Genomic DNA, 25,874 nt, shown 5'->3' with positions numbered 1-25,874 from the left:
CTGTCCTGATTCCGGTTCCGTCCACAAAATCGCTAGCTGCAGGGTTAGTCTAAGAATGACACTCAGCTGCAAACAGCAAAAGCAAAAAACCCAAATTCAGATGTTCTTTCATGAATACTTGAGGAGATTTCAGAGTTTCTAATAATACTCCAATCTTGTTTACTTTCTTTACATTCAAAGTGATCAACTGTATGTTAAACAAAATTACTAAGTTGTTTTAAAATTCATAATTAGTTCTTCATGATGAATTTTTTACCAATGCAACAATGAGAAGTATAGAAAGAGAAAAATAAGATGATGTATTAGAATCAGAACTTTATTATTGCAATTTAACCAAATCTTTAAACCAATGAATTTTCTAATTTGCAATCTCTTTGATGATTTAAACAAGGAAATCATTCCAGAAAAATCTGTGTGTAACTATTTAGGTCCAGTCTCTCCATGAAATAATTACATACATGTTCTTCTTATTCAGATTTATGTCATGGTGTGTGCTCAATTTGTACTTAAAAAGTGGTTGTACTATGTCTATTTCTCAAATTTCTCACATTAGTTAACACATTAGATTAAGGAGATGATTTGGTGACTTTTCCATAGAGCACTGAGGCTTCTCCAAAGTGCTGTGCCGTCTCAGAGAGCAAAAGTCAGGGAGAGCTGTCACTGTCTCTACCCTCCAGGGCATTTCCATGTTAGCTGTTTTGTATAATGAAGAAAACGTATGTTTTTTTTGAAAATGACAAAAAAATAACATTTGGAAACCATCAGGTTAATGTATTGTGCGAACACTAATCACTTTTAAGCGGGAATATATTACCTACAAACCACAATGTAGAGAGAAATGATCATTTAAAATATACATCAGTATAAACAAATTTATCTAGTTGGCATTCCATTTTCAAACAAAAGAGTACTAGGATTTAGAAAATGAAACATACAGATGGGAGTTGTTGATGTTCAGAAACTGGAAAACATTTGGCTCCTGGCACAATTCTATAAAGAGTAGGAATGACTGGACATCCCATCAAAGACCCAGGCAACTGGATTTCAGCTAAGGATTCAGAGCTCCAGGGGCACAGATTCTGAAGACGTGAGAGAAAAGAAATGTGCTGCAAATGGGCTTCTACTTATTCACAATCAGATGTAGATGATGCCTTCAGTGTGGAGTCTATTTTCAAGGTTTTAAACGGTCCTTTTACTGATATAAAAGGGTGTGCTGAAGACTTCTTTTTTTTGCTATAAATTATTTTAGCCACCCATGGTACTTTTCATTTCTGAACATACTGTCAAGCTTATAGAACTTTTTATTTATTTATTCATTTTTAGATAGAGAGAAGAGAGAGAGAGAGAGAGAGAGAGAGAGAGACAGAAAGAGAGAAGAGTGAGAGAGAAAGGAGGGAGGAGCAGGAAGCATCAACTCCCATATGTGCCTTGACCAGGCAAGCCCAGGGTTTTGAACCAGCAACCTCAGCGTTCCAGATTGACTCTATCCAATGCGCCATCACAGGCCAGGCCTATAGCATTCTTTAAAATATACTTTTCTAAGTATAGATTTCTGAAAAATTAAAAATAAATTCCATCACTCCTTTCATGAAGTAGGAAAATCTTGAAGAGACCTTTTTTTTAATGCTGCTTTATAAAGACATAGCATGAGAGTCATTGTATACAGAGTTTAACAGGCATAAAATCTATTTTGCCCCTCCAGAGCCCTTTTTGATAATCAAGTTGATGATTGAACTGAGGGTTTTGTTTTTTTTTTAATTTTTTCTTTTTATATTTTTCTGAAGCTGGAAACGGGGAGAGGCAGTCAGACAGACTCCCGCATGCACCCGACCGGGATCCACCCGGCACGCCCATCAGGGGGCGATGCTCTGTCGCGACCAGAGCCACTCTAGCGCCTGGGAGGCCAAGGAGCCATCCCCAGGCCAGGGCCATCCTTGCTCCAATGGAGCCTCTCTGCGGGAGGGGAAGAGAGAGACAGAGAGGAAGGAGAGGGGGAGGGGTGGAGAAGCAAATGAGTGCTTCTCCTGTGTGTCCTGGCCGGGAATCGAACCCAGGACTCCCGCACGCCAGGCCGACGCTCTACCACTGAGCCAACCAGCCAGGGCCTGGACTGAGGGTATTTTAAAAAGAAATGATGCACCCTGGCTGGTTAGCTCAGTCAATGAAGAGCATCATTCCAAATGAAAAGGTTATGGGTTCGATTCCTGGTCAGGGCACACAGGGGAAGCAACCAATGAATGCACAAATAATTGGAACAATGAATTGATGTTTCTTTTCCCTTCTTCTCTCTCTAAAATCAATTTTAAAAAGTGATGAAAGCATTCTTGAGTCAGCTGGCAGAGGAAATGAGGAACTGTGCCCCCAAACGTTTTTGAGTTCAGGCTTTCTAGCATGCTTTCTCAAAGAATGTGGTATACTAAATTCTCTCATCAGTAAGTAGTAGTAACTGTTTTATTAGTTCAATCTATTTAATTAACACTGATGCTATTTATGCCTAAGATCCAAAAAATACATTTTCTAGTAACCATATTTCTTATTGAAGTGTTTTTAAAGCATGCTGAGGACAAAATATATGATGTCCTACATGAATTATATATCATTTAGTAGTGATTGAGGAGCTCTCAGACAGAGGCAACTACAATTCCCTGACACTGGCCACAGGAAAGTGCTGAAGTTCCCAACCAGAAAAATAAAATATAAAATGCAAGGTGTTATTACTAGCACAATATTAATAAACTGCAGCAGAGAGACGGCATTTTATTATCCATCCAGAAACTCTCTTATAATGATCATCTAGCTTTTTGTGAATATAAATATAAATAAAACTGTACTTATATTTGAAGTTTGTAGCACCCATATTAAAAGCAATAAATCATATAAAAAGCAATTTGTAATTCACTGTCTGGTTCCATTTGTTTCTTTGTTTGTTTTTAATTCAGTGAGGGGGTCAGAGACAGACTCCCACATGTGTCCTGACTGAGATCTACCAGGCAAGCTTGCTAGGGGGTGATGCTCTGCCCATTTTGGGCTTTGCTCCATTGCTTAGCAACTGAGCTCTTCTTAGTGCCTGAGGTGGGTGCTATGGAGTCATCCTCAGTGCCCAGGGCCAATCCAGCCATGGCTGCAAGAGGGGGAGGGGAGAGAGAGAGAGAGAAAGAGAGAAGCGAGAAGGGGAGAGGTGGAGAAGCAGATGGGTGCTTCCCCTGTGTGCTCTGACTGGGAATTGAACCCAGGACATCCACATGTGAGGCCAGTGTTCTACCACTGAGCAAACCAGCCATGGCCCCGGCTCTATCTGTGAAAAACATTATGAAATGCATACTATACAATAAGCAATAAGTACATTAAATGCCATCTGTGTAAGTCAAAAAAGATAAATATAATTCAATTGTAAGGCATTGTAAAAAAGATGTCATATAAAAGCACTACATTACAAATATCTCTTCCAAAGCATAAATTACATCTGTGATGAAAATATTTATATAATGGAAATAAATTATGGTAGAAAGGGGTGGGATAAAGAATAAATAAAAATTAAATTAAGCTAAAGTTATTCAATCTATTTTACAGCTACAAAACTATTTTTAAAGCCATCAAACTCTAACAAATTTAAAATACTAGATTTCATGTCATTCTAAAGTAAAAGCAGAAAAAACAAATAAATCCCGGGTAGAAAATTGACAATAGAATGTTATTAGAACTTCTCTACACATTAAAAAAAAAACCCATTGAATTACTAATAGTTCAAGTAAGAATTAAAAACAAAAAACACTTGCATCTAGCTAAAATTATCCAAGACCTAAGAGATATCAAAATCTAAGCAAAAAAAAATACTATTGTAGATTAATAGAGATATTTATCCTATATTGTAAGTTAAAAAGGTAAAGTCTAAAATTACCTGAAGCAAAAAAATATTAACATTTGCTAAACTTGGCTGATAAACATAGAGATGTCAACATAATTCTCCACAGTTTTCTGTGTATTTTGTAAAACTTTCCAAAATAAAAACAAAAACATAACATCCACACACACAAAAAAAAATCTAAGCAAAACAAGAATTTCAAAAGGAATCTATTTGTATTCACACTGTTCACTAAAGAAGGAAGCCATAAGACTGAGGTGGCTCCAATGTCATGCAGGTCTATGTAAGCCAAGCAAAACTTAAGCCTGAAAATCACTCACGGTTACACATTCAAAACTTAAGCACACCAATCACAGTCAACCAGGCTTTAAGCTACAGCCAATCAGTAATTTCCTCACTTGGCTTCTTTTCTCTATAAAGGTACCTGTTGGGCAGTACCTCTGACCACTTTTGGTTTTGGCATTGCCCTCTTCAGATAGATTTTTGCTCAAATGTACTCTGAGAAACGTTAAGATCTGTTTGTTTTTCTTTACACTGCTGGCACTGGTATATCCTTAGAAGCAGCATCGTTACGTCAGTGATATGGGAAAGAAATTCTAAACATCTTGTGAAGTAGAAAAAGTAATTATTGGGAGAACAATCTTTTTTTTATATGTGATTATTTTATATTTTATTGTTAAATAGGCACATAATAAGTAAGCCAGCCTCTTTAAATAATTTAGCTGGAAAATATTTTTCAAAGAAAAATAAATATGCAGGTTGAAGTTTACTTAGATATTAAAAAACAGGCACATGAATACAAAAAAAAAAACCCAAGAAATTTGTCATTAAGAAGCATGGAATAAATAAATGCTTGCTATAATTATTCCAAGAACACTGTGACAGAGAAAATTTTATTTATTTTTTTAATTTTATTTTTTTAATAATTTTATTTTTTTAATGGGGTGACATCAATAAATCAGGGTACATATATTCAAAGATAACATGTCCAGGTTATCTTGTCATTCAATTATGTTGCATACCCATCACCCAAAGTCAGATTGTCCTCTGTCACCTTCTATCTAGTTTTCTTTGTACCCCTCCCCCTCCCCCTTTCCCTCTTCCTCCCCCATAACCACCACACTCTTACAATGTCAACAGAGAAAATTTGAAAACATATATTGTCATGTGTTAGTAGGGAGTTATGGCAGTAATTAGAAGCATGACCTTAGGTAACTGAAATAAAGTTTCTAACTTCCTTCTTTAAAAAATAAGGGAGCTGGGCCCTGGCCAGTTGGCTCAGCGGTAGAGTGTCAGCCTGGCGTGCGGGGGACCCGGGTTCGATTCCCGGCCAGGGCACATAGGAGAAGCACCCATTTGCTTCTCCACCCCCCCTTCCTCTCTGTCTCTCTCTTCCCCTCACGCAGCCAAGGCTCCATTGGAGCAAAGATGGCCCGGGCGCTGGGGATGGCTCCTTGGCCTCTGCCCCAGGCGCTAGAGTGGCTCTGGTTGCGGCAGAGCAACGCCCCGGAGGGGCAGAGCATCGCCCCCTGGTGGGCAGAGTGTCGCCCCTGGTGGGCGTGCCGGGTGGATCCCGGTCGGGCGCATGCGGGAGTCTGTCTGTCTCTCCTTGTTTCCAGCTTCAGAAAAATACAAAAAAATAAAAAAAAATAAAAAAAATAAAAAAATAAGGGAGCTGAACCAAATGAACTGAAAATCATTTTCAAATCTTAACTCTCTGCTATTTTACTTTACAACAAGGAGAATATAATTCTAAAAGTCAAATTTATTAGACTTGTTTGTATTTTTAGATTATACTTAATTTTATCAAGTAAAATTTTACTGGTCCCTGTGAGATAGATTATGAAATGAAGTATTATTGTTCCTCAGAAAATTACTAAAAAGCATTTATCATCTTAATACATGTCATAGCAATTAAACTATCTACTCTTAAATGTCAAGAAAATCAACTGTCACAATCAAAATTTTACTCTTGAAAAATATTTTCCTCCCACGTTCCAGCATAGTAAATATTTAATTGCTAAAATGAATGCAAATAGCATCTTGTTCGATTTAATTTCTTTTTCTACTGGGAACGAATGTATCTCATCTTTCTGAGTTGGAGTTAAATAACCATTCTTAGTAATTCTTAAAATAATAAGTCACAGAAGAAGTTAAAATGTATACTTTGAAATAATAAAATTAATAAAGATATTGCCTTTGCTCTCAGCAATATAAAGAAGATAGAAATGGAAATTGTTTTATGAAAGCTTTTCATTTAGTATGACTTGGACTCCTGATCACCATGGTTTTCTCAGACCTATATGATATTTGTCTATTTACTGTAAGAGTTGAATAAGGGAGTACCAAGAAGTGACCAAGGTGATCACCTGGATGTCAAATGATCTGTTCTCCAAGCCCTTATTATTATATTCTGGCTTTGTTCAGGAGAAGCAAAGGTCCTGATTCTTGCCTGCTGGCCCATGAATGCAAGGGACCTAAACTGCTTAGGTAAACAGTCTTATCTAATAGTTCAACAAGATGCTTGTTGCAAACCCTAGTGAGTTTTCATCCTTTGGGATCCAACACAGGTAACCCTGATGAAGCCCAGCACTGTGGGGACAACAAGCACAAATTCCCCATGTGATTCTTTGGGAGGGTGATAAGTGAGTCACTCCTGCCCTCACCCCTTTGCCCCTGGACCCATGCATTCTACTACTGAGGAAAACACTATATAAAATTCTTTGATTCCACAGATGATGATGACATCGCCTTGCCCCAATCCTCATTTCTGAGTAACATTACTAAGGTGGAGTTGCAACTGTGCCTTCAGCAAACTGTTCCAGTGCTCCACTGGGTGGGCAGGTTCTAGGGGATGACTGATGGAACGTGACCAGGGGAGATAGGATCACAGGCCTTTCTCACACCTTCTTTACTGCACAGGTGCGCTCTGCGCTGATACGACGTTGTAAGAGATCCTGTGACAATGGGTCAAATGCTCCACTGATCTTCGATGCTGGTGCTTGCCAAAGCCCTACATACAGAAAAAGGGAAACTCATACTCACCTTGTGACAATGAGTCACTGGCTCAATGTAGTCACATTACCACCAGCTGGCAAGCAGTATCCTCAAGGGAAATGTGCTGTATTAGGGGCTCAGCTTTGGACTTTGTTGTTGGCATGTTGGGCATTGGGCAGTGGCAGTTGCTACTTGGCCTTTGAAAGGGGGTAGGGCATGTTATTCAATCCATACATGGTCCCCATCTCTGTCACAATGGCCACCTCATTCATGTGCCCAGTTTGTCAGCACCAAGATGGCAGAAGTTGTTTAATATCAACTACACTAGTCATTTCATCTACATGTTTATTTTTGTGCTTCTTTAGTGTAAATGCTTTCTGGTAGGTATTTACAGGTGGCATAAAGGTATATATACATTATATCCATTCCCATATGTTTATCCACATGCCTCTGTCCCAAATTTTTCATTTTTTCTCTTTGTTATCACTAATTAGCCAGCCAGATCATTTGCTACTGCCCACATGTTCCTGTATGGTCTAAATTTTGGATACTTATCTGCCCACAGAAAATGAAAATTTTGATACATTCCAAAGTTCTGTTCAGTAAGAGGATGTCATTGTCTTTCCAGGCCATTCATTAGTGAGGCTGTGATGAAACTGCCATTATCCGCCTTTACCTCACACCAAGCTGATCTATCTCTGGCCCCAAAGCCGGGCCATTGGGTTATTTCCTCCATCACTGATCAGAGGTATTTGCCTATGCAGCTGTGGGTGTGCTGAGGAAGCTGCTGAGGTGCCAGTGGTGGGTGCCAGTGGGCATTTGCAATTTCTTCTTCCTTTTTTTTTTTTTTTTGTATTTTTCCGAAGCTGGAAACGGGGAGGCAGTCAGACAGACTCCCACATGCGCCCCACCGGGATCCACCCGGCATACTCACCAGGGGGCGATGCTCTGCCCATCTTGGGGCGTTGCTCTGCTGCAATCAGAGCCATTCTAGCGCCTGAGGCAGAGGCCACAGAGCCATCCTCAGCGCCCAGGCAAACTTTGCTCCAGTGGAACCTTGGCTGCGGGAGGGGAAGAGAGAGACAGAGAGGAAGGAGAGGGGGTGAGTGGAGAAGCAGATGAGCGCTTCTCCTGTGTGCCCTGGCCGGGAATCGAACCCAGGACTCCTGCATGCCAGGCCGATGCTCTACCACTGAGCCAATCGGCCAGGGCTGGGCATTTGCAATTTCTGCTCAGATTGGCAACTTTTCCCAGAGCACTGTTCCAGATTGGAATATTCTCTCTCAAGGAAGTAAAGAGACCTACCCAGAACTGTGTTTTCCTCTTTGTAGAAATGTATGGGTTTTCTATGGCTACAAAATAAATGAACACAGAGTTAATGTCTTAAAACAGCAGGTTTATTGTCTCAGTTTTTGTAGGCCAGGGGTCTGGCGAGTTTGGCAGGGTGTTCTGCTCGGAGTCTCACACGATTAAAAGCTTTTGTTGGCTGGCTGTGTCTTCACCTTCAAGCTCACCTAAGGAAATATGTGATCCCAAGACCCCTTCAGTTGTTGGCAGAATTCACTTACCTGTGGCTGTGTGACTGGGGCCCCTTTTTTCTTGCCTGCTACTGGCTGGGAGCACTGTCACTCCTAGAGAGCACTCTCAGGTCTTAGCCCTACTCCATCGGTAGTTCCCATCCTAGATCCCCCCCCCCAGGCATCATAAGACTCTCTCTACTTCAAATCTCTTGACAGAAGTGTGATTATATCAGGCACCCAAGATAGCCTCCCTTTTGATTAACTCAAAGGCAGCTGATTTGGCACCTTAATCACATCTGCAAAATCCTTTCAACTCTGTATCTAACTTACACTAATCAAGCTGGTGACTGTCTCATCAGTCTACACACAAGGGCAGAGGATTATACAGAGCATGTACCTCAGGGGACTGGAATCTTTGGGACAAATCTTAGAGTTCTTCCCACTATACTTATCAGTCACATTCATTTGTCATTCTAATCACTAATTTATGGCATACATCTTTTTTTTTTTCTTTTTAAAATTGAATATGTTGGGTGATATTGGCTAATGAGATTATATAGGTTTCAGCTGTACCATCTCATCATCTCTGCGTTGTACCGCACGTTCACCACCCAAATCAAATCTTCTCCCATTACCATGATCCTCCCTTACCCTCTTCTACTTATCCCCCACTGGTCCCATGAAACTAACTACTGGTTAATTTTCTTTTCTTTTCTTTTCTTTTCTTTCTTTCTTTCTTTCTTTCTTTCTTTCTTTCTTTCTTTCTTTCTTTCTTTCTTTCTTTTCTTTTCTTTTTAGGCAAGAGGAAGGGAGATAGTGAGGCAGACTCCTTTGTTTGCCCCAACCACAATCCAGCCAGCAACCCCATCTGGGGATAACACTTGAGTATGGAGCTACTTTTAGCATCTGAGGCTGATGTGCTCCAACAGCTGCAGGAGGAGAGAAGGGGGAGAGGGAGGAGGGAGAAGCAGATGGTCATGTCTCCTGTGTCTTGACTGGGTATTGAACTCAGGATGTCTATATGCTGGGCAGAGCTCTATTTACTGAGTCACGAGCCAGGGCCTGATTAATCTTCAAAGTGTTACATCATAGTAGTTGCAGATAGTATGGAGAAGCATGAGGAAATGTTTGTCATCAACAATATTTTTACACTGACACTTCAAGGTCACTAAAATTACCCATTTTGCTAAGCTCATTAAAGCGAAACTTATCAGTGAGGGGATGATAGTACTAAACCAGTTATTTCAACAAGAGACAATGCCACAGATTTTACCAGTAAGTTAGAGTACTGTGAAATATTAGAGCACAAAGTAAATGTATTTTTATGAAGATAGAAACGTCTCTAATGTCTGACACCCAGGGGCTCTGGGATAAGGAGTGAAGTGAATAAAGATAAAGTTTACAAGGATTCAAATAATGATTTGCTTTTTCTTAAAAAGCATTATCAGCATCAAAATTTAGTTATAATTTATTTTAAAATAATTCATCAGTGCCTTATGACAATCAGGTGGCTGGAGTTTTCCTGAGGCAAGGAGGCTGGGACTCCAGAGCAAGACTATGCTTGAGAATACAAAAATCAACTTTTCAGCTCCCATATATAAAGTACTTGAAATTTATCAATTCTGTCCTTACAGGTAGAAAAAATTGGACAAACTTAAAATCAATGATGTTCTTGGACGTATCAGAAAACTGAGATTGAGGAGCAAACTGTCACATCAAAGTCTGGAGAAACAGTCACACCCAGAGAGAGAACGCGGACAAAGCTGTGGGAGCCATAAGCCGGTAGGAACTCTTGAAGGACAATGATAGCATCCAGTTCTCAGAACCATCTCATTTGTAGGCCATGTTCTCACTGTCTCACAGAGGAGGAAACCAAGTGGCACAGATGTAATATAATTTATTCCGGGTCATAACTTTAACATATGAACCCAGATTTGCCTAATTCTAGTGGTGTGCCAGTAACTGGTATAGGAGGGGGGGCCTGTGGGGAGTGGTAAGTGGCATTTGCCTGTTTTCTTGGTGTGAATATTCCCACCATGGCTTATTTCAAGTTACCCATACGGTGTCACCGAATTCAGTGCGGCTGTTCCCAGGTAGAGGAAGGCTGGTGTGTATCCCGTGGACCAAGGTAAGGTCAACAGGGCATTTATTTCAGGGTTCTACAAAAATAAAGTTAACTTTTCAAAAAATGTCATTGAAAAAGAAATATCCAATGTAAATTAATAAAATCTATTAGCTTTTACATTTTGGGGACATTTTATAAAACAAACACCAGGTGTGAAATTAGTTGAGATAGGCTTTAATGAGCAGCTTGGAAATGGGCACCGAGGAACTGCTGCTGCATGGCACAGAATTCTGGTGGGAGTAAGACTCGGTGTGACGAGTGGTTCTTTTTTTTTTTTTTGCATTTTTCCGAAGCTGGAAACTGGGAGGCAGTCAGACAGACTCCCGCAGGCGCCTGACCGGGATCCACCCGGCATGCCCACCAGGGGGCGATGCTCTGCCCCTCTGGGGCATCGCTCTGTTGCATCCAGAGCCATCCTAGGGCCTGGGCCATCTTTGCTCCAATGGAGCCTTGGCTGCGGGAGGGGAAGAGAAAGACAGAGAGGAAGGAGAGGGGGAGGGGTGGAGAAGCAGATGGGCACCTCTCCTGTGTGCCCTGGCCGGGAATCGAACCCAGGACTCCTGCACGCCAGGCCGACACTCTACCACTGAGCCAACCGGCCAGGGCCGTGATGAGTGGTTCTAATATGACCTCCGGCATGAGGTTGCCAGGTGAGGTGCCAGCTCTGTCACACGGTAGCTCAGAGAACTACCGTGATTGAGATTTAAGGGTATGCGGCCCAGGGTGACTCATGACTGCCTGGTACCTACTCATTCTCTCAGTCCGGTCCACCTGCTTTTTGAATACTAACATGTGTAGAACTAGTTTTAATTTCAATGTATTAGACAAGCAGGTAATATAAGATCAAATTGAATGCTAATATTGTATTATCTTACACATGAATGAGACTTAGCTTACAAAGCGGTGGCCTGCATATTTCCTGTCTGATCATTAAATTATTGTTTGAAGTAAGCCAGTTGGAGATGAACTAATGTTATAGGTGAGGGAACGACATCTCAGAGGTAAGAAGATCGAAGCTAAACCCAAAGAAAAGAGCCCAGGAAGGCAGGGACACAGCACAGTTGCTGAACTACACTTATGACTCAGTCACATTCTATCTGAAGAATGAAACTGACCTTTAGTTAAACAATTATCTCTCCAGATTATTACATAAGGATATAATTTCTCTTTTGAAGGGCAGCTCTTTCCAGTTGTGAGGTACCCTAATCTCATTTACTAAATAGAAATTTCATACCATAAAATAGTAAATATTCTAGAGGGAAAAAATCAACCTTCGAAGACTAAAAGAGGTTCTTTCATAATTTTTTGATTGGTGGAACATTAATGCAACATAAATAGCAACTTATTCACCAATTTAGCTTAATTTGAGTTAGTGTTAAGGCAGCTGCTAGGAAGTATGTCATGGGGCAGAGGAGGAAATGATTAATTGCCAACTGAGCGGCATCAATCGTAAGTTTTTTAAGAATTCTAATAAGAAAAAGAGGTCTTCAGTCTGGTGGCCAGGACAGGCTTTATCTCAGGCACACAGGGCAGCTGGCTGCTAGCCAACGCTGGCAATGTGCCCCAATGAGAGGAAACATTGGAATCAATTACCATAGAGTGGTTTCATTTAACCTCTATCCTCTAAATATGATAAAAAAAAATACAGGTGGAGAGTATTTCCCAATGTCAGTGTAAGTGGGAAAAAAGTAAGAATGTTACAGCAAGATGTTTTTTGCAAAGTTCAAGAAACATTAGAATGTAATTCAGCTCTGATTAAAACACATTCATTTAACTAGGGATGACAAGATTTAGGAATCCAATATTTAATGTTAAAATGAATACATTTTAATATTAGAGACACTAAAGGATTACTAAGTATACTTAGCTGATTGGGGGTGGGGGAAGGGGAGGAGGGTATGGGGGGATAAATGGTGATGGACAGAGACTTGATTTGGAGTGGTGAACACACAATACAGTGTACAGGTGATATGTTGTAGAATTGTGCACCTGAAACCTGTATACTTTTGTTAACCAGTGTCACTCCAATAAATTCAATTAAAAACCCAAAGTTTTAGTATTTAAGCATTCTGTGAAAGGTATGTTAGTAAGACAACCAGTAAAACTTTATTAATAGTGGTTCATAATCTTATGCCTTGGAGTCTATTTGAAAAATATAAGTCATCTCTCTAAAAAAATTATTCTAAGTGTATACTTATATAACTTTTATTAAGTTCTGAGATTCATTATTCCCCTAAATTGCACTCAGGAATCCCTGCTTTACATAGAGAGTTGGAATATTTAACTATTAGGTTTTTCTTGTTTTGTTTTTAGAGAAAGAGACAGAGTGAGGAAGTAACAGATAGAAAGGGAGAGAGATGAGAAGCATCAACTCATAGTTGCAGCACCTTAGTTGTTCATTGATTGCTTTCTCATATGTGCCTTGACTGGGGAGCTACAGCAGAGCTAGTGACCCCTTGCTCAAGTCAGTGGCCTTAGGCTCAAGCCAGCAACCTTGGGCTTCAAACCAGGGGCCATAGGTCATGTCTATAATACCACACTCAAGCCAGTGACATTGTGCTCAATCTAGATAAGCCTATGCTCAAGACAGTGACCTTGGGGTTTCAAACCTGGGTCCTCAGCATCCCAAGCCAGCCTTGTATCCAATGCACCACCTCCTGGTCAAGCACTATTAGGTTTTTTTTGTTTGTTTGTTTGTTTGTTGTTTTTTTTGTATTTTTCTGAAGCTGGAAACGGGGAGAGACAGTCAGACAGACTCCCGCATGCGCCCAACCGGGATCCACCCAGCACACCCACCAGGGGCGAAGCTCTGCCCACCAGGGGGCGATGCTTGCCCCTCCAGGGCGTCACTCTGCCCTGCGACCAGAGCCACTTTAGCGCCTGGGGCAGAGGCCAAGGAGCCATCCCCAGCACCCGGGCAATCTTTGCTCCAATGGAGCCTTGGCTGCGGGAGGGGAAGAGAGAGACAGAGAGGAAGGGGGGTGGAGAAGCAAATGGGCGCTTCTCCTATGTGCCTTGGCCGGGAATCGAACCTGGGTCCCCCGCACGCCAGGCTGAAGCTCTACCGCTGAGCCAACCAGCCAGGGAGGTTTTGAGTCAATTATCTATCTATCCCTACAAATTATATCTTGACTCTCTGGCTGTTACTAATTCTAAGTCTTGCCTCACAAGAATGGGAATATTACTTGATGCTGGACACTATGATTTTTTTTTATTGTGTAGGACTAATTTTTAGTGATAATTTTAGTAATGTGAAGAAATATATCCTGAGACAGGCAAGAAATTGCATTTTGTATTTTCATTACTGATAGAAGCACAATGCTTTTACACAGATATGGCTTGACAGATCTTGGCTTTAGTGTTCGTCGGTCCCAAATAAATTCTATAAATTGCTAAGAATAACTCTAATTAGCATGCATGCTGAAGTGGGCTGGTTCTTCGATATCTTATTTGCCATACTCTTTCTAGTCCCCTTTCTGCTTGTGACTATTTGGATTTTCATATCAGAACAATGTGTGATGCTCCTATGGTACCACATTGTGACAGAGCTTAAAATTGAGTTTCCACGGTTAATTTGCCCAAGGTCATATAGCCAGCAAGTACCAAGAATCAATGAAGTTTAATGTAAAACAATTTCTTATGTCTAAAATTCTGTTTTATTGTTTTTACTCATATTATTTGTTTTGTTGTTGGCTCTATTACATTTTGATTTTGTTGTACTACCTTTTGTATTCTAAATATCATATTTCTCCCTGCTTCAGAGCTTATTTCATTTTTAAAATTTCTAGGCTCTCATACTTGCATACTCAATGTGTAATAGTATAAAGGAACCTAGCACAGATGATAAGAATAGATCTGGGTAAATAGCCAGAAGACATAAACTTTGACCCAGTTCTGACATATAGTGATACTCTCTTGACCAGTTATTTTCAACCTTTATCATCCAATGGCACACAAACTAATTATTAAAATTCTGTGGCACATAAAAAAATATTTTTGCCAATCTGACCAAGAAAAATAGGTATAATTTTGATTCATTCACACTAGACAGCTATTATTGTGTTGACTGTAGTCCTTTTTTTATTAGACAAATTCAGGGAAAAGAAGTCAATGTCCCTAACTAAATAGCCAGGTATTGCACGTTTTAAAGAAAACTTGTGGCACAGTGGTTGAAAACTGTTGCCTTATTTGTATTAACCAAGACCTTGTGAAACACGCAAGATTGCTGAAAGTCCAAAAGAGATCAAGCATGTGAAAGCACTTGGAAATCAACAAAGTGAAAACAATATTAATATCATTATTAATAATAGCAGCAATGATACTTAAATAATGTTTATCATAAAATATTTGGGACTTAATTCTGGAGTAATATGATACTGTCTGTATCTTCCGAGTGGTAACAAACTTTTGTGTGTCTTAAATATTTTATTTGGATTCAATATTAAATTTTAACATTATTTGATGAACACTGAGGATGAATATTCAGAATTCTTACTGAAAAAATTTGCAATTTAGTGAGGAAGACAGGTTAACAGATATTAATTATAATAGACAAGAGGTGTCTCCAGAATAGTAATTATTCTACCAGCTGTAACCTTGTCTCTCCTCTTCTATAAAGCCGACTTCTTGCTTTTGCAATAATTCCCCCATACTGTGTACTCTAATTTTGAAGGAAGGAGGCTGACATTGCTAAAGAAGCCATCTGTTGATGCTGCCTGCCCAGAATTCTTTCTTCATTTTTCTAGTATCACATTGCCTTTTGAGAGGGGCTACCATTCCATATAATGATCTTATCATAAAGTGTTCACAAACCTAATCAGAAACTTATTTGGGATTTTATGGCAAAGAAAGTGGAGAAGAAGGCCAATTTCATGATAAATGATAACTGAGTTTTGGGAGTGCCTAGACCTGCTGCTCCTACCACCGTCCCATCACCCCAACAGGAAAGCTTGCTTAAGAATGATGCCAACAGCCCTGGCCAGTTTTCTCAGTGGTAGAGCATGACCTGGTGTGTGGAAGTCCCGGGTTTGATTCCCAGCCAGGGAACACAAGGAGAACTGCCCATCTGCTTCTCCATCTACCCTTCCACCTCTCCTTCCTCTCCGTCTCTCTCTTCTCCTCCTGCAGCCAAGGCTTTATGGAAGCAAAGTTGGCCCGAGCACTGAGGATGGTTCCATGGTCTCTGTCTCAGGCACTAGAATGGCTCCGGTTGCAATGGAGCAATGCCCCAGAGGAGCTGAGCATCACCTTCTAGTGGGCATGCCGGGTGATCCCCGTTGGGTGCATGAGGGAGTTTGTCTCTCTGCCTCCCTGCTTCTCACTCCAGAAAAATACAAAAAAAAAAAAAAAGAAAGAAAGAAAAAGAATAGAATGATGCCACCACATATTAAGCAGAACTGAGAAAAGGAGAGAGCCAGATACTTGTTAATTTTGTTGAAACCTTGGTTCTCAGCCATATCTGAAACTAGCTCCATCCTCTTCAATTTCCCCTTACAAAAACCAACCGATTATTTTCTTATTTTAAACTAAATTGAGACCCTGATATTTTCAACTGACTTTCACCACTATGGTGTCATAATAGGTTCTTTCCTATGAATGTCCCATTTCTACTCCTTCCAGAAAAACTCTAACAAGAAGGGAAAGATAAAATGGCCCTTTGGCCCTGTAATACATCTGTAATTAGATCAGAAAGAAATAGTCTAGTGGGACAGTCAATCTTGATACATATTTTAGCATTTTAAAATCTATAGATAGTGATTTTCCTTCTCTTTCATATTAGTTGTCCAATACGCCTTAACCTATACTTAATTGAGTGTATTACTGATTCTTTAGGAAAGGTGCAGAGAATTCTGCAAGTGTAGGCAATACTAACAAGACTGAAGCTGCCTCCCACCCGCAGGGCACTTGTTAACTTTTCTGCGCTATTTTATGACTTAGCGTTTCCCTTGCAGGGTGTCCTCGCACTGCTGGTTGCAGAGAGACAGATTTGGAAAGCCGGAGCTAAGACTAGAGGAGAGTCCGGTTTTCACAGTATTCATAAGAAATAAACCTGCTGTCAACAAAATGGTTTTTAGAATCAAATGTCTCTTATACTAATTAACTCTTCCTAATGTTTATTTTATTTTTAATTAGTTATTTTATATTTGATTTTATTAGTTAATTATACCATTGGTTCTAAATGTACTTTCTGTAATGGAAGATGGTAAACGCACTGAAATACGCTGGTGAGTTTTAACAAGGAAGTATAGAAAGGAGATCTCTGTGTGAGATGGTCTGCATACCAAAGGAATTTTTTTTTTTTTTTTTTTTGCTTTTTACTTCTGTGAATTATATGCTGGGTATAAAGCTGACGTTTAAAAGCAACAGTAAATTCAAAGACATGAAGTAGTCAGTACACAAAAATTATACCAGAATGATAAACCGAAATTGTCCTATATAGAATAGTGTACCGGCAGTAGCTGCGGGCATCACAGCTGCCTGGCTCCTGCAGGTTCCCGTTGATTTCGGACAGACAGTAGAGAAACAACGGAGCTCAGAAATGGTAGGCCATACCTTTTATTCTAGCCTCGCACCTGGCAGGCGAGTAAAAACAAACACACAGGGCACCAAAACCCACTCATTCAGTGCTCACAAAGCTACTGACACATCCGAGTTTACTAGAATCAAAGTCCCCCGGGAGTTCAGCGGAACTCACAAAGTCTCTCACCTCTGTTTCCCATCTGCTTATCTCTGCACAAACTCTGCACAAACTGGCTTCTCCTTCAAAACCCCTCCATCTTGGCTGCTTCTATCTTGCAAGAATGTGGCCTCCTTCACTTAAAACTTTTCAGTGGGACAACCCCTCCTCCAGCACATATTAGCAGAACCAAACCCCTTCCCAAGCAGGAAGATATTAGCTGCCCCACGTGGGCAGCAGCCATCTTTAACAGTAAAGGTGAGCAAAATCAAATAACAGAAATTTTACAAGCTTATTTGCTCAAGAAATAATAAATAAAGAATGGTCATGGGGAAAAATTATTAGAGATCAATGTTCTTGCTGAGTTGAACTCTCAGAGATTTTAATATGTAAGCTAAAACACGATACAATTAAATACGTATATATGCCCATAAACCTTTCATGTAGCCTCACTGTTAAGCAATATTATGGTCTTCATGTTGGGGAGAAGAGGTTGAGATAGAGAGAGTTGTGAAATTATAGAAGCTGGGAAATGTTCTTTAAGTTATTCTTTGTGGGAGTAGGAACTGCAAATGTTTTAAATAAGACGTCATAAATTAAACAACTGAGCTGTGAATATATTTAATATTAATAATTTTGTAGACAAAACAAGTACAACTTTATCAATTAAGTTTCCATTGTTTAATAGTTGTGAATGGTTGAAATGAAAAAGCAAATGACTGGGATAAATAAAAACTTATCTATCTACTTATCTATCATCTATTTATGTCTACTTACCTACATATCAATCTAATATAATTATAGGAAAAGCTCACACACTTCTTAGTAAACTTATGTAAAAGATACATTTTATGATTATTAATTATGACTTGTGACTTTGTATTAGTAAGCATTCTACAAAGAAACAGAACCAAGTAGATGTATCGATCTACCTATCTGTATCTATAGCCATCTATCTATATCTATATATGTACATATATAGAGAGAGAGAAAGAGAGAGATTTATTTGATTCTCATGATTGTGGAGGTGCAAATTCAAAATCTGCATATCAACAAGCTGGTGACTCAGGGCAGAAATTTCAGTTTGAGTCTAAAAGTAGTCTCCTGGCAGAATTCCTTCTTCTCTGAGAGAAGTCAGTCTTTGTTCCACTAAACTTTTCAACTGATTGGATGAGGCCCAATCACATTATAAAAGTTAATCACTTTAGTCAAAGTCTACTGATTTAAATGTTTGTATCATCTATGAACCACCTTCACAGAAACATCCAGACTAATGGTTGACCAAATTTGGACATCATGGCCCAGCTAAATTGATTGATATGTCAAATTAACCATTACAGATTCACTTCATCTAACATACAAACTTGCAACAAGTAACTTTGCCTCCTCGTAATTGCACTTCTTCAGAGATTACCTTCTCCCCTAGTGAGCAGAACTCAGGAACTAATATAATTAACATTTTTTACAAGCTGATTTCAATAAGTTTTACGAAAAAATACTGATGCTGGACTTGTCATCGACTGCTCTTGGTTTTCTTCTAATGGGGTATTAATAACTTACCATCTCATTTGGGGTTTGGTTTAGTTTGAATTTGGGAATCCAATGGAAAGTGGTTATGCGGGAGGAACTAAATCATTCTTTAGGAGCCTTAGTGGTGTTGTGTTTCACAGTGGGAGTTCAAGACTGGATACATGACTAGGTTAGGCCAATCATGGCTAACATCTTCCACGACAGAAGGTTCTTTTACTTCCCTGTAGGCAAGAATAAGGATGTGGACAGCTCAGGACCCTGCTGACAGCTGCATGGGTACCATAGGGGGAGAATCAGCCTATAAAAAGCACTGGCACAGGCAGAAGAACCAATAAAAGAAGAGAGAGAAACAGAATTTGTTCTTGTTTGAGTCCTTGAAAAAAAAAGAGTCTTGAAATTAAATCTAGCACTGGATATTTATTTAGCCAATAATTCCTCTTGCTTTTAAAATGTCATTTTCTGACTAAATTTTCTGTTAAAGTAAAAGCAACCTAGCTGACATATCTCTGTCTCTAAATAACACTAGCTTTGGTATAATTCTGGGTGAGTTTTTATTGTGTCTATAATCAACACCCTGAGGACATCTAGGGTTTTTAAAATAGGAATTAAAGAATATGAAAGTATCAGAAACTGTCACATGTACATAACATATGTCAATATTAATAAAAATTCAATTCCAATAAAACCATGGTTCAATTTTTAAATAAAGTAATTAAAAACTAATTTGAATTTCAGCTCATTCTGAGAGGTCCTACTGGGAAGTTAAAACATGCTTCCTGACCCTAGCCAGTTGGCTCAGTGGTAGAGTGTCAGCCTGGCGTGCAGGAGTCCAGGGTTCGATTCCTGGCCAGGGCACACAGGAGAAGCGCCCATCTGCTTCTCCACCCCTCCCCCTCTCTTTCCTCTCTGTCTCTCTCTTCCCCTCCTGCAGCGAAGGCTCCATTGGAGTAAAGTTGGCCCAGGCGCTGAGGATGGCTCTGTGGCCTCTGCCTCAGGCGCTAGAATGGCTCTGGTTGCAACAGAGCAATTCCCCAGATGGGCAGAGCATCACCCCCTGGTGGGTGTGCCAGGTGGATCCCAGTTGGGTGCATGCAGGAGTGTGTCTGACTGCCTCCCCATTTCCAACTTCAGAAAAATACAAAAACAAAACAAAACAAAAAAAAACATGCTTCCAGGGATTCTTCCATGACTCAGAGACTTTTGTGAGGACTTTCTTTGGAAAATGCCTTTATAGACTTACATATTCTTTTGTTTATTGCCTATGACATATAAAAAATATTGACAATGAATTCTGTATATGAAAACAGGCCAACTATTTTAAGCCAAAACAGATAAAAAAACTATGAGGGACTATGTTTATGTAAGCACATTGTTTTTTCCTTTGATTTGAATGAGAGAACGAACATCACCCACCATACAAACACAAAATAAAAGACAAAAAACACACCATCAAATATTCTCACTACCTATGACAATGTATTCTACACTTATGAAAGCATTTCTTAGGCATTTTAAATCTTTGTTCTTTAAATCTGTCCTATAAAATGACAATATCTCTGTATGGATATTTGCGGAGAAAATATGCTAAATTTATACTTTGTCAGGAACATAGGTAGGTAAACATAGCAGGGAGAAAGGGGTAGATTAGAGGAGTTGCTCAACTAAGAGGGTTGCCTCTATTTGTCAAATCCCAAATTTAATTTGAGTTTTGCCTCGGTATTCTTTTCTGTCTGCGAGATTTGAATGATCTTCATATAACAAAGGCTCTGACTGCCTGGAAAGACAAGCAGCTCAAGTCTCTGTAAATAACAGGATTGATTGCATCTCACTTTCATTAACTCACAAACTCCCTCCAGACTTAGCTTTGTTCATTCAGAAAGACTTCATTGCTTTCCATTACAAAACTTTTTTGTCGCTGATGACATGGGTACCTTCAAGAAATAAGCCACTGTGACAATCTTTAGATTTCATTTCCAGGGACTGCTACATGCTTTTTATGGAACATAAAAGGAAAAAGACAAGTGACTTTATTCAAAATAGAGAAAAGTCTTCCATATTTTTTTCTCCTAGATATTTAAATCTTTTTCTAAAAAGATCATAAATGGCTTGGAAATTAAAATATCGTGAAAAAAAAGACATTCAAGGCTAAAATAGATGATAGCTCATTTGAAGTAAGCAAAACACACCTCAAAACATTTAGGCAATGCATTGGGGGTCTGAGATTTTTTTTTTTTTTTAATTTCCTGAAGCTGGAAACGGGGAGAGACAGTCAGACAGACTCCCGCATGCGCCCGACCGGGATCCACCCGGCACGCCCACCAGGGGCAACGCTCTGCCCACCAGGGGGCGATGCTCTGCCCCTATGGGGGGCCGCTCTGCCACGACCAGAGCCACTCTAGCACCTGGGGCAGAGGCCAAGGAGCCATCCCCAGTGCCCGGGCCATCTTTGCTCCAATGGAGCCTTGGCTGCGGGAGGGGAAGAGAGATACAGAGAGGAAGGAGGGGGTGGGGTGGAGAAGCAAATGGGTGCTTCTCCTATGTGCCCTGGCTGGGAATTGAACCCGGGTCCCCCGCACGCCAGGCCGACGCTCTACCGCTGAGCCAACCGGCCAGGGCTGGGGGTCTGAGATTTTTGACATTTAAGTGTAAATTGTGGATTATACATTATCATTAGTTGACTATAAAACACATTCTTATAGAGGTAGGTTTTTTCTTAGAATGACATGTGGGCAAAAATTTACCATTAAGGTCTTTGTTTAATTCAACATGTAAAATAACAAATGACTCTTTAATTGAATTTAAAATTTTATTATTTCAGTAATATGGTTTTTATGAATAAACAGATGTGGGAGTAAGTATTTACAGTCTGTTGGGCAAATAAGTTTGTAAAATGTGATTTTTACATTTGCTCACTTTATTCTTAAAAATGGCGCTGCCCATGTGAATGATGCTGACAGGTGAAACTGCTAATTACCTTCCTGCTTTGGAAGGGGCTGTTATGCTAATGTGTTCTGGAGGAGGGATCTTTGTGGGCCCAGGTAGTTTTTTAGAAGAGAAGAAGAGGAAGAAGGAGGCCATATTTTTGCAGAGTGAGAGCAGGGAGGAAGAGTGCTGTAGAGAAAGAAGCCATGTTGGCAGATGGGAACCGGAGGGGCGAGGGGCTTTGTGAGTTCTGCTGAGACTGGTGAGGCCTTTGATTCTAGGAAAAACGAGAGAAGATTCTCCTGGTTGTGGAACCAGAGAATGTGTGAGTGGATCTTGGAGTCCTCTATGTGTTTCTGTTTACTCAGTGGCAGGTTGCCAGGCTAGAATAAAGGAATGGCCCACCATTTTTTGGCTCCACAGTTTTTTTTTTTTACCATCTGTCTGAATCTAACGGGAATCTGCACGTGCCTGGCTGTGATGGCCGTGACTACTGGCCTTACATAGTCCTGGTTAGTTAGTAATGGAGATAATAACAAAAGCCAGATTTTTCTTGGAGTCAGTTTCTTAGAAAAACAACTTGTTGATATCTTCAAGTCCTTTATCTGAAATGCTATTTCCTATTGAATTTTGTATTTCTCAGGTAGCACTTTTCACTAAATCTCCTTTTTGTATGAGGAAGAAATTTACAGAAAAATATTAGTTGAGGTATTCTTCTAAGTAAAAGCAAGGACAACCAATATCTTTGTGATTTTTCTACCACACTCTATCAGAGGTTTAAATTGTATACAGTACATAAAAGTTTAGGTATTCAGTAATAAAGAAATTAATAATTAAAGATAAGAATGAGCTACTATGGCAAATTTGCAGACCCAATACTCTGGAAGATTTGTATTTGATTATGCTTTATAAAATATTAAGGAATGTTATATAAGAGAATGCCATTAACTGTTTTCTTCCCAGGGATATGACTGCATAGTTTAAATAAATAAATTCCTTTAAAAACACAATTACCAAAATTGCCAAAAGTAGAAATTATAAGCATAAGAAACAAATAAATGGGTCCTGGCCTGGTAGCTTAGTTGGTTAGAGAATAATCCCAATAAACCAAGGTTGTAGGTACAATCCCTGCTCAGGACACTTACAAGAATCAACCAATGAATGCATAAATAAGTGGAACAACAAATTGATGTTTCTCTCTCTGTCTCTCAAATCAATTAAATATTAAAATAAAAAAGAACAGAAATAAATATACTAGGACACAGGCAAACAATAGAGAAAATTAACACTGGCAAAATTTGCTTCTTTGGAAAGTTCAACAAAATGGCTAAATTTTGAACTAAGAGATTGTTCTAATAACTAAGAGAAAAAAAATGGGAGCGAACACAAGTTATCAACATAAGAATCAAAGGGAACATCTCCAATATTATAAACCTGTAGTTAATATAATATTTGCTGGTGAATTTAAAAGATTTTCCCCCTAAGATTAGAATAATACAAGGGTGCCCACTTGTACCACATTGCATTAAACTGAAAGCTCTAACCATTGCAATGTTCTAATTAAATCACTATTCACATAGAAAATACTAATTACTCAAAATACAAAAACTAGAAATAATGGATTTAACAAGATTGCAGAATACAAATTTAACATGGAAAATCAGTTGCATCTGTATATTCTAACAAAAAACAATTAGCATATAATATTTAAAAATTCCATTTATGTTGCTATCAAAGTAATTTCTTAGTGTTACTTTTTTGTGTGACACAGAGAGAGAGAGAAAGAGAGAGAGAGAGAGAGATAAGGACAGACAGGAAGGGAGAGAGATGAGAAGCATCAGTTCTTCATTGTGGTACCTTAGTTGTTCATTGATTGCTTTCTCATATGTGCCTTGATGGGGTGGGGGGGGACTACAGCAGGTATAGTGATCCCTTGCTCAAGCCAGTGACCTTGGGCCCAAGCTGGTGAACCTTACTCAAACCAGATGAGCCTGCACTCAAGCTGGCGACCTTGGTGTTTCAAACCTGGGTCCTCTGCGTCTCAGTCCAATGCTCTATCCACTACGCCACCAACTAGTCAGGCCTTAGTGTTACATTTTAAAAAAATGATATGTAAGAGGTTTGTATTTAAAACTTTCAAACATTTCCCAGATAAATGAAAAGAAGTCCTAAATAAATGGGTAGTAAATGAATAGTTTATGTTTACTGTTGAAATATTTAATATTCCTAGGAAGGTAATTCTCCCAAAATTGATCTTTGGACTATTTATAATTTATATGAAAAGATTTTCCAGGGTTTTAAAAAATTACAAGCTTCTTTAAAATTTATATGAAGATGTAAATGGCTAAGAGCATCTAAAGCTATCTTGAAATAAAGAAACAATGTTAAAGAACTTATATTACATGTCTTAATGACTTATAAAGCTGTAGTAGTCATCAAGTGTGATACTGGAGTAAGAATCTCTAAATCAACATACAGAGAGCCCAGAAAAAAATCTTTACAACTTTGGATTAAAAAAAAAATTGTCTTTGGATTTTTAAAAATAAAGTTGCCAAAGCCCTCCAATGTAGAAAAGAAAGATTTTTCTATTAGAATAGCTTGATATATACATAATGTACCTCACACCCTACTTCATAAGGTACACAAAAATTGATTTAAGATGGGCCTAGATATAAAAACTAAAAACATGAATCTTTGAAAGGAAAATATTACAGAATATATTCATGACTAAGGGGTAAGCAAAAATTTCTTAAGTCACAAAAAACAGAAACAATAAAAGAAAAAGTCAATATATGATATTAGTTCCTTCAAAATTATTAATTACATAAATTATCAAAAACACATTTAAGAAGATGAGAAAGCAAGTGGTAAAGAAAATATTTGTAAAATACATATTTGACAATAAAATGCTATCCAACACAAATAAAGAACATTTATAGTTCAATTACAATAAAAATGGGGGAAAAACTTAAACATGCACTTAACAGGAAGAAATATACAAATGGCAAATGTGTACATGGAAGTGTGTTCAACATCATCATATATCTTGGAAATACAAAGTAAAAATTCAATGAGGTAACACTTCACACTCATCTTAATGGCTACATAAAGCACCAACTGTTGGAGATTATGTGAAACATCTGAAACTCTCCTCTATTGTTGAAGGAAGTGAAAAATTGTATAATTATTTTGGAAAAAATTCTGGCAATTTTTTACAAAACCAAACACATACATTTCTTTCCAAGTCAGCAATCTAGATCATTACCCAATTGAAATAAAAATGTGTCCGCAAGAAGATTTTTACATAAATTCTTATAATGGTTTTATTCATAATAACCAAAAACTGGAACTAGCTTAAATACCTAGCATTAAGAGAATAGATAAATCGTAGCATATTCATATAATGGAATACTGTTTACGAGTAAAAGGAAACAACCTTCTGATTCACAGAAAGATAAGGATTAATCTAAATCATTATTAAGAAACTTTAAGAAGAGAACACAGATTGCATGATGCTACTTATAGGATGTTCACAGTATAATTAATTTATTGTTGGAAAACCTCAAAATAGTTACTTCTGCAGAGGATGTGGGAGAGGATTGACGCTCCCACATTAAGAAACATTCTGGGGTGTTAGAAATAGTCTATATCTCAACACGGACTTGGGTTGTACAGCAATAGGCATGTATTAAACCTTGGCGAATCTCCGACTTAAGGTCTGCATATTTTATTGTGTGTAGATACTACATCAAAAGATGAAGGACTAAATATAAATTGAAATCAATATCTGCATCTCTGACTTTGGAGGAGATTGAAATTTGATATTTTAACTGTAAAAGTCCTTTCCTAAACTAACTTAAGTTAGTAACTCTAGACAATTTTTAAGCTTTCTAAGGTAATTCATCATTGTACATTTCAGACAGTAAGTTCTTCCCACACAGAGAATTTTAGACATAGGCAACTTCACTTGAATATCGCACAGCTTTCAACTTCATATATAAATGTATGTAAAAGAATTATTAATGCTTTGAAATAACGAGAGAACTAGGTGGAAATTACATTTTGTTAAGGGAAAGAAGAGGGGGTCAAAATATTTTGATTATATCTCTGGGAAAAGTCAGGGAAGAAGAAAGAAAGGCAAGTTACGTGTAAAAGAGAGGAAGAAAAAGAAGCAGAATAGGGACATTTTGGAGGCTGGGTGTGAATGCTGGCTGTGACGCTCCTCTCTTCCACCTCATGGTC

Source organism: Saccopteryx bilineata, chromosome 5, assembly GCF_036850765.1.
Source record: "Saccopteryx bilineata isolate mSacBil1 chromosome 5, mSacBil1_pri_phased_curated, whole genome shotgun sequence".
Classification (NCBI taxonomy): Eukaryota; Metazoa; Chordata; class Mammalia; order Chiroptera; family Emballonuridae; genus Saccopteryx; species Saccopteryx bilineata.
This window is presented reverse-complemented; position numbering follows the sequence as displayed.